Here is an 11,315-nt window from a genome sequence, read left to right as displayed (position 1 = left end):
CTGGATGGTGGTTCCCTTTAAAGCATCCCAATCCAATTCTAGGAACTTTTTATTTCTGGTAATTAAAACAGTGTCATTCTGGCCACCAAGTCTCAATCCAGTGCATTTTAAATCTGCAGTATTGTATTGAATGGAAATCTGCCCCAGCCCCCCACATAGCTGGTGAGGCCAGCCTTCCTCCCACTGCTCTCTTCCTCGGGGTTGTTCCTCTGGTGCTGAGCAGGGAGGCTGGGGCCGGGGGGAGTCTGCCTTTGGGACTGGTTGTGATGAAGTATATTTGCCCCTTTCTGTAAACTTATGGCCACTGTCTAAGCTTCTAAGCTATCAATTGCTCTGTGGTTACAGACGGAGACCGCAGTAGTCCCTAATACAGGGACATTTGACTCCACTGACTTCTGCTGCACAAATGCTGGCCCGCCATCTGCATTCCTGAGACAGGACCAGCCTCCTTGGTGTTTGCTCTGGAGGTTCCTGGCAAGCCTGTGTTCCCCAAGCTCACCTACTACCTGCGGCCCTAATCTAGGGCACAAACTCAGTGCATCTGCTGGGACTGTCAGAAACCAGCATCCAAGAGGGTGGTCTTTGACCCTTCTTCTCCATCTGGGTGTGCCCTGCTCAGGTCAACTGAGGTACGTCAGGAATTGTGATGGCTGCTAACCGGGGCAAGGAATGTCATCCATCCTTACAGAACCTGCAATGCTCTATGTAATTTGGGGGGTTGCCTTGTCTGGTCTTTAGGGGTGGGAATCATTCATGCTCACCCTCTTATGCCCCGGAAGGAGACAGAGGTGAGGAAATGGCCACTCTTCATTGTACTCTCTAAAGGAAGTGTGGCCTTGACCTCCACCTTACATGCCTTGACAGTATAGGACCTGACTCTGCTCAGCATTGATCACCCTTGGAACTGGAGAGTCTTACGACAAAAATTATCTCTTATTTGAACCTGGCACTAGAAAATATAGAGGCTTCTCCCACCAGGAGACCATCTCCACTGGGCATAACCTCCAGAGCAGGAAAAGATCTCAATTAGGACCTCCCTCCAGACTCCTAGGCATGCATAGGTAATTATATTCTTAAAGGAAACAGCTGACCCCTCCATAAGAGTGACCTCTGTAGCTCCAAGGATATACTCTTTGAGATGCAATGCGGATGCTATAGATCTGTCCCATCTTGACATTCCTTTGAATGCCATGTATCCTTTTTTTTTTTTTTTTACTCTTTTAACACATTAGTGGCAGGGGACTTGAAAGGTAAAAATTACCAGTGGTTTCAAAGCTCCAAGCATCTAAAATCCAGAGGATGGGAGAGGTTGCCTCCCTGTAGACCACTCTTTGAGGGAGGGCTGTCCGTGTCAAAGGACAAAGTACTTGGCTAAACTCATCCCAACCACAGCTTTGCATTGGCTGTCTGGAGTGTCCCCAGAGAACTTCCCTTATGTCTCTCTATTCAAGGGCCACTTGTATTGATGACTTAACAGTTAACAGCTCTCTGCCTCTCACTTATGTTCTTAGACTATGTTGAAAGGTCATTACTCCCTGTACTTCGTTCCCTTTGCATTGCTCTTTTTAGGGATTTAACTAAAATGGAGGCTGAGAGGTGGAGAGATTCTCTTGAATTCCATCTCAGTGTAATACATGTTCACAACACCGAACACGTTGCTCTTCTAAACATTTGCTGATGGCCTACTAAATACCAGGCATAAAATAAGCACTGGGAAATAAGGAATAGGCATGGTCCCTGCCTTCCAGGAACTCACAGGCTGGCAGGGGAGACAGAAAATAGTGAATGCCCGGTGTCCCCTGGGAAGGACTCACCTGTCATTCTTGGGTGCCAACAGAAGGCTCCAGAAAGGAAGTAACACGTGACGTGGGGTCTTGAAGAATAAGAAGCCAAGGGTGGAGATAGAGAGGGGCTTTGCCTGAGGCAAATAGACCAGCTAGACAAAGGCGTGGAGAGGTGAGAGCCCGTGGCGTGGACAGCCGTGGTACGTCTGGCAGAACAAGAGCCAGGAGTGAGTGTAGGCCTTTAGAAGCCATTTCCCTACCAGCCACGTGTCAACAGATCCTGAGGGATAAACTGCGCATCTCGTGTCCAGGCTACACACTGGAGGTTTGAGGTACAGAATTGCCCACAGCAGGTCTTTACTGGCCGTCACATTCGTATTAAGCACTTACTCATATGCCAGACAGTCTACTAAGCGTGTTGTATGCAGTATAACTCACTTAATCCTTACAGCGACCCTGCGAGTCAGTACTGTGTGTATACACCACATCTGACAGATGCAAAAACAAGCTTCACAATTTAAATAATTTATCAAATCATAGAGTAAATAAATAACAGATCCAGGTTTTGAGCTCGGGTGAATGTGACTCCAAATCTCATAGTCTTAACTACCTCTCCTCTGCTGGAGGAATTGTGAGACACAGCCCTCCATTGATGAATCCAAGTGTGTGGTTTTACTCAATGTTATAGCACAAATCATCTACTGGAGACCCCAGGACTCTTGCTTAGCAGGATCAGGTAATTTAACCCAATATCACACATGGGATTAATTAACTTAAGCTTAGCTCAGGAGCATCTCTCTTAAGAAACAAGAGGATTAAATTTTTTAATTTAGGAGAATGATTTAGGAACTCATCCCAGATCAGCAGCAGATCTCCAGGAAGGAAACCTGGGCATTCTTTAAAGATCTCCCCCCTGTTCCAGCATCCCCATCTCTACGGTCTTCTTGTTCCTGGCTCTGGCCCCTGCTCAAATGAACAAATGCACATTTTAAAACAAGTCAGGGCTGATTAGGAGCTTGGTGTAAGAGGGAAAGTCATGTTTCACCTTGTAACATTAAGACCAAGCAAGGAAGCTGATTTTGAAAGGCAGATGTATGCTGTCATCAGAACTTCATTCACCTTTGAATTCAAGGTTTTGCCCTCAAATCAGGATTTTTATCATCCTACCAGATCTTACAGAGGGTTGTTAGTTTTGTTAAATTCAGCCATTTCAAGACAGAATATTTTATTGAGCACAGAAGAAACTGAGAATTTCAAGGAAAAAGATTAGGCTCACCCTTTCATTTTATTTAGAAAACGCTTTTAATTCATTCATTCATTTAATTTGACAAATATTGATCGAGCACCCCCATGTGCTGGGGTCAGGGTATACTACAGACACTATGAGACCCAATGCTTGTCCTAGAGGAACTTGCACTCTGCTGGATGAGAAACAAGTAGCCCATTATGAACCCGTGACAAGAGTTGTGATATGTATGGGTAGTCCTAAAAAGGCAAAGATGGTGCAACCACCCAGCAGAGAATAAGATTGGAGGAAAGGTCGTGGAAGACTTCTTGGAAATGGTGAAATAAATGAGTCCTGAAGGATCGGCCATCAGGAGCATTTTACCCATCTTTTAACATCAGTCCTCAATTGAAACCAATAAAAGCCAATCATATGCTAATGCACCCACCTGGACAATTTAAGCACACACAATATGGGTAACTAAAATCCCAGGTCATGAGCAAATTCAATTTCAAGGCAAAGATCAAAAGGAACAATCAACACAGCAGAACACACAAAACACTCTGATGTTAGCAGATGAGCAAAACTTAAAATTAGTGGTCTCTTCCGGAAAAAACGAAACAAGACGAAACCAGAGAGGGAGACAAACCATAAGAGATTCTTAATCTCAGGAAACAAAATGAGGATTGCTGGAGTGGAGGGGGGTGGGAGGGATAGGGTGGCTGGGTGATGGACACTGGGGAGCGTATGTGCTATGGTGAGCGCTGTGTATTGTGTAAGACTGATGAATCACAGACCTGTACCCCTGAAACAAATAATACATTATATGTTAATAATAAAATTAAAAAAAAAAAAAAATTAGTGGTCTCTTCTGGCATAGCGGTAACTTCAAAGTTAAACACTAGGTGGCGCTCTTAGCATAGTTTGCTGTCATCTGGCTAGAGCCAGCCAAGGAATGGGAGGGTTCACTCTTTCCAGGAAAAACAAAAGAAAACAAACTGAGTACAGCTATCATGAAACTGATTTTATAGAAAGAAATAATACCTTTTTGGTATCCTTTCTCTACAATGAACAATAAATGCGTCTTACTACTAACAGTAAATGTTTTCTTGTAGTCACATTTTCCTTGCAAAAATGAGGTGGGCCCATAGAGGGGCAAATGCTCCCAGGCCCTTTCAGCAAAGCTGTTTTGTAAAGGTAGCAATGCCTCGGGATAATAAAGCCAAGAGTTCATATTCAAGAGTCCCCCAGGCAACTTTGACCCATCACTCAACTTCATAGTCTCTGAGGAGAAGCTTGTAGCTTGGGAGAAGTTGTTAGGAAAAATTTAAATGCCCAAACCACCAAGGCTGGGTGATACAGAATACCTGCCTCCCACTCTGCTAAGTAGAAAAATGATTTATTAGAGGATTAGGGGGTACTATGCAAAGCACGTTAAGCTCCTTGAATTAAACGAATTATGAGAACACCAGATGTTAGCAATAAGTCGCAAAGATGGCAAAGATAAGTGGAGACCTAACCTATTAAAGCCATTCTCATAAAGTTGCAAGAATCTGATAGCACAAGGAAAAGAAGAAAAAAGAAGGAAATAATTACAACAGAAAGTATTTTAGGCAAACAGGTAAATTATAGGGGGGAGGAGTGTAGATCTCATTCATTGTATGTAAAAGGAATGGGAATTTTTTTTTTAATGCTGCAAACAAGAAGCCAACTGATACAAGACACAAGGCAGAGAATAAAAAAAGAGAGAATGATTTACTCCCAATAATTTTTTAGGCAAGCAGGTTGATTCTTTTTTTTTTTTTTAAAGATTTTATTTATTCATTTGACAGAGAGAGACACAGCGAGAGAGGGAACACAAGCAGGGGAGGGGGAGAGGGAGAAGCAGGCCTCCCGCGGAGCAGGGAGCCCAACGCGGGGCTCGATCCCAGGACTCCGGGACCATGACCTGAGCCGAAGGCAGTTGCTCAACAACTGAGCCACCCAGGTGCCCCGGCAAGCAGGTTGATTCTATCTGGTTTCCAAACACTGATGTAAGAACCAATCCTGATGCGTGACAAGATTTTCACTGGTCTGTGATGAAAAGGAGACAAGAAGGACATTGTAAAAAGTTTAAGAGGCTAAATACATTGAATTTAAATAATTTACTTTTATTCTTGATTAAAACTTTGCTATCTTTCTAAAATTAAAAAAAAAAAGAAAGAAAAGCCTTCCTCCTATGACATGGTCATCATAGAGCTGTTTATGTGTTATTGTGTTGTTTTGTAGTTAATCCTAACTCTAAGTTGGCACCATGTGGGTCCTAAAACATATTTTTGGAAATGTTACTGGTCTGAGAAATCTAGAAGTCTGAGAACTACTGCATCAGCAACCTGTTTAAGAGAGAAATAGTCAGCCAGGTGTTAATCATTCATTTATACAACAAACACTTGTTGAGTCTGTCCTGTGAGCCAGTGTCATTCAGCAAGAATGGACGAAGCAGGGAAGAGGCTGGAGGTCCACTGCCAAAGGACAGGATCATACTAAGGATGATGGCTGACATATTAGTCTTATGGTTGCACATGGGCTAATTTTTAACATCGTCTGTAAAATTGAGCACTTTATTTTTTAAAAGCCAGCTTGGGATGAATGGTGTTTCTTTCTTCTAAAAGTTGAGTGAGTGTCTATTACTATTGAGTTACTTAAAAAACACGTATCTGCCCCCCACACTGAGCGTTGCTAGGCTCTCTGACCAACCAAGGCACCGGCCCACTCTCTATGTGCAGTGTGCAGTAAAAGGAATCTTCCCGAAGACAGAGCTCCAGAGGTCCACATAATGAATATCTGTATCTATCCTGATAAGATAGACCAGGAAGGTTTAGGTGTGGACCAGAAATTTTCGCCCGCCATGGAGAGAGGAAAAGTCTATTTATAGGATCCATGGCTACTCCCACTTCCGATGTGTGCGGGCATCCTTGAAGGATAGACAGTTCACCTTGGTCGCCTTGCTTCCAGTGTGACATTTCAAGACTCTCGGGATCATTGGGTTATATTTGGAGCTCATTCCAGCAACTGCCTGGGTCTCCAATCTTTAACAGTCAAATCAGCAGGAGGATTTTAGATGGAAAAGATTGATAAAACCTGATATCGCCTGCGCTGGTTTCCATGGTGACAGGCTGAGTACTTACTGGCCCTTAAGACCAACAACATGAATAATTAAAATAAATTATTTCAGGGCTGCCTGGCCTAGATAAAGGGATCTGAGTTAAGAAAAAATTTTAAAGTCTCTGCTTCTAGGACAAATGTGATAGATACACATACCTAAAGGGAGGCTTGAAAGTAATATCCAAATGGCATTTTGTTTATAGCAAAATCAAAACATTACAGAGATTGACTATAAGTATTTATATATCAGAGAATTGTCTCGATGCATTCATTACCTGCAGCCTTACTTTACAAGATTTTCAGGTCCTTTAGGAAAGTGTTTCAGTATATGTACAACCTTACTGATTCTTTTTACAGCAAATTACTTCTCTTAACTATGCCCCTATGCACCTCACTTTACATTTTAAATTCACTTTGACTTATTGTTTCTACGATATACCTTTCAGCCTCAGTGTATCTGGCCAGTGTGAACCCCCTTGAACCAGTGGTGAACAAGAAGTACCTTCCACACTGCACAGCATCCATGGAGTTGGCCCAGAGGTGTCTTTCCTGTATCTCTCGACAGCTTTGCCAGATCCCATGGATCAACTTTGCACACACCTCTATCCCAGACCATGCAGGAGCCCCTCTACTTCTGACACCTGACTAGTTAAGTAAGATTTCCAAACTTCATCCCGCTACCTCTCCACACTCTCCTTCTGGCTGGACGCTTTTGTGGATAGATCTGCCCCGAATGCTTCAGCAAACAACTTCCTAGAGGCCAGCCTCGCATGGTAAGGCTTTGGACCACCCTCTTGGAGGACCATCCTTAAGACAGCCTCACCAGACAACAACTGGTCCAGCAGAAGGGCCTGGATCAGTGTCACTCTCCACTCTGATTCCTTCCTGCCTTCCTCCCCTGCCTTCTTTTGTAAATTCAGCATTAGGTCTCAAATCAAAGTCCGCAGTTCATGATGCACCATCACCATTGATCCATGCGAGGCTCTTTTCTGGTATGCATGCACGTATCTACTTATTTATTGTAAAACAATTATTGTCTTGTATGCAGATGTTTCCAAGTACACAAATTGTATTGCACCAGACACCTCATTCCCTGTCTCACTATTTTACTCAGCAGTCTGGTTTCAAGTTCTCTTTGTGTTGCAACACACATATCAAGTCTTGTTTTATAATATAATATAAAATATAACATAAATATTCTATTTATATGTTAATATTAATATTTAATAATATATTTATAAATTATTCAATATGGACTAATATATTTATATAATAAATAATGTATTTATTGTAATATAATAGATTATTTAAAATATATTATTAAAAATAATATATTTATTAACATTAATAAAATTAATAATTTAATATAATATTTTATAGATAATAGATAATAATATGATATATTTATATAATTATAATAATATAATATATAATTCAATATAATATTAATATTTAATAATATATATTAAAATAAAACTGCTTTATAATATTCCCTGGTATTACAAGTACCTCTCCATTCTCTCAGTGAGGGACCCCAGATTGCCTCCACCTCCCGGAAAAACAGTGAACATCTTCACATACATCCCCTTAGAGACCTATATCAGCCTCTCCCTGGGATAGGCACCCAGATACCCTGCCCACAACAAACCCCTGGATTCTCCAGCAGAACGGCTGAGTCATAAGATATGTGTAGTCTTAATTGGACCAAATAGGACATTGGCTTTCCAGCATGGTGCAGCACATTCCCACAGTCCACATGCCCATCTGTAGGGCATGAGGATCTCTACACCCCCAGCTTTCCACAGTACTTGGCATGAGCTCCAGCTTTGTAATTTGGGCTAATCGCATGCATGTAAAGTGATGATTTTTGTTTTACTTTGCATTTCTTGTAAACCTCAGTGAGTCTGAGCATCTCATCAGAGGCTTGATATCACTTTTTCTCTTTTTATGAATCAAGTGGTTTTTCCCTTTGACTATATTTCTACTGGCATTCCTGAATTTCCCATCTGTTTTTTTGCCACCTTTACTCATGATTATTTTCATTGAACGCAGAAGCTTATTTATGATGTAATCAAATCCATTTTTAACTCATGGTTGGTCCTTTGAGGATCTTGTTTAAGAAGTTCATCCCCATCTCTGAGTCACAAAAATATTCTCCTTCCCATTTTCTATCAACTGTATGTCTTTACCATTCACACATTTAGGTCTTAATCCAGCTAGAGACCATCTATGTATGTGGTGGTAGACAAGAATAGTTTTCTCTCTGAGCCCCCAACTGTGTTTCATCGGACTATTTTTCTTTTATCAGAACTGTATTATTTTTATTACTATTACTCTCTGATAGAGCAAGTTCCTATTCTCCCACCCTTTGGTCTTCTTTTTCAAAGTTGACTTGGTTACTCAAGGAGCATTAAACTCCCTCATCAGCCTTATATACAACTGTTGAGTTTCTAAAAAGAAATCTAGCTGGAATTTCAATTGGGATCTCACTGAATTTATAGATTCCTTTGCAAAGAACTGACATCTTTATATATTAAATACATTAAGTCATCCCATCCAAGAGCGTGGAATAATTCTTCATTTATTCATATCTTATTTATATCTCTCTTTTTAAAGATTTTATTTATGTATTTGACAGAGAGGGAGCACAAGCATGGGGAGCTGCAGAGCGAGAGGGAGAAGCAGGCTCCCTGCAGAGCAGGGACCCAATGCGGGGCTTGATCCCAGGACCCCGGGATCATGACCTGAGCCAAAGGCAGTCGCTTAACCAACTGAGCTACCCAGGCGCCCCTTATTTATATCTCTTAATAGAGTTGCATATTTTCTTCACTGAGATCTTAAGTAGTCATTTCTTAATCAAATTGTTTCAATAACTGTTGTTTTATAATAATTATAACTTTTCTGCTAAGTCTTGTTCTCTCTTGTTTTCTTATTTTTTCTCTCCAAAATGTTCCCAGATATTCTAAAAAAAAAACCTTATTGGGACGCCTGGGTGGCTCAGTCGGTTAAGCATCTGCCTTCGGCTCAGGTCATGATCTCGGGGTCCTGGGATTGAGCCCCTCATTGGACTCCTCGCTCAGCAGGGAGCCTGCTTCTCCCTCTGCCTGCCACTCCCCCTTCTTGTCTTTTCACTCCCTCTCTCTCACTCTCTCTCTGGAAATAAATAAAATCTTTAAAATTAAATTAAATTAAAATTTTTAAAAAACTTATTTATTTATATATGACCTGCATACAGAAGAATGCACTAAACTTTATTTTTACAGCTCGATGAATATTCATATAATGAACATTACATCCTCATATACCAGAGAGATCACTAAATGTTCTTTGATAAATTAGTCCCTGGGAACTTTATAGCTTTTGTTTTTATTGTGAAGAGTAACCTATTTTTTTTTAAATAAATGCAGTAAATAGTTGTTACTGGTATAGAGAAATGCTACTGATTTTTTAAGTGGTATCTGGCAACCTTGCTGAACTTACTTGTTCTAATAGTTGGTTGATAATTCTTTTGCTTTACTAAATAGATTATCTTGTCCATGGCAAATAACTATTATTTCTTTTCCCTTCAAATCCTTTGCCTCTTATTTATTTTTACAGTGCACTTGCCCAGGACCTCCAATATTAAGCTAAACAGTGGCAGTGATGATGAGCGTTCTATCTTGTGCCCAGTCTTAGATGGAATTCTAGAATTTCTCCAGCAAACATAATGCTTGCTGTAGGTATTTGGCATATGACCTTTATAAAATAAGGATGCTTCCTTCCACATCTGATTTTCTAAGAGTTTTTATTTTTAATCGTAGTTACTGAATTTTATCCATGCTCTTCCTGGTGAGTTGCATTAATTGATTTTCTGATATTGAATCATCTTTGCTTTTTTGGAGGTAAAACTTTCTTAATGGTGTATTATCATTGTCAAAATGTGAATTACTATGATTATTGTTACTATGATTAATAATATAGATTGGCCTTACTAATAATTTTTTAAACGTTTTTTTGGAGCAGCTTTAAGTTCACAGGAAACTAAGCAGACAGTGCAGAATTCCCATATATCTCCTGTCTCTACATATGCACAGCCTCCCCCATTATCAGTGTTCTCCACCAAAATAATACATTTGTTGCAACTGATGAACCTACACAGACACATCATAATCACCCAAAGTCCATAGTTTATGATTCACTCCTGGCATTGTACATTCTATGGGTTTGAACAAATGTATAATGACACATATCCATCACTATAGTATTACACAGGATATTTTCACTGACCTAAAAATCTCTGTGATCCACCTATTTATCTCCCCCACCCCACAATAACCTCTGATAACCACTGATCCTTTTACTGTCTCTATAGTTTTGCCTTTTCCAGAATGTCATAGAGGTAGAATAATACAGTATGTAGCCTTCTCAGATTGACTTCTTACACTTAGCAATATGCATTTAAGTCTCTTCCATGTCTTTTCATGGCTTGAAAGTGCATTTCTTTTTAGTGTTAAATACTATTCCATTGTCTGGATATGTCACAGTTTATTTATCCATTCACCTATTGGGCATTTTGGCTGCTTCCAAGTTTTGGTAATTATGAATAAAGTTACCGTAAACATTTGTGTGCCAGTTTTTGTGTGGATATAAAATTTCAACTCCTTTAGGGAAATACCAAAAAAGTACAATTGCTGAATGGTATGGTAAGGATATATTTAGTTTGTAAGAAACTGCCAAACTGTCTTTCAAAGTGGCTGTACCATTTTGCATTCCACCAGCAATGAATGAGAGTTCCTATTGCTCCACATCCTCACCAGCATTTGGTGATATCAGTGTTCTACATTTCAGCCATTCTAATAGGTATGAAAATATCTTTTTTAACAAAGGAAATAACACTGCTCCCCTACTCAAAGTCTTCCACTGCCTTCCCATCACAATTATGTCCAAACTCCTTAACATAGTCTGTTAGGAACTTGACCACATAATTTTTATATCCAAGCCAGGCACTTTTGAGACTAAAAGGAAGCTCTGCAAAAACTGATGTCAGGAAAGATGACATCACCACTTAAGCCTTCCTTGTTCCCTCAACTCCAACCACACTCACTGTGTTGCTCTTTCTTTCTTTCTTTCTTTCTTTCTTTCTTTCTTTCTTTCTTTCTTTCTTTCTTTCTTTCTTTCTTTCT

This window comes from Neomonachus schauinslandi, chromosome 2 (assembly GCF_002201575.2).
Source record: "Neomonachus schauinslandi chromosome 2, ASM220157v2, whole genome shotgun sequence".
NCBI lineage: Eukaryota > Metazoa > Chordata > Mammalia > Carnivora > Phocidae > Neomonachus > Neomonachus schauinslandi.
Note: the sequence above shows the minus strand (reverse complement) of the source record.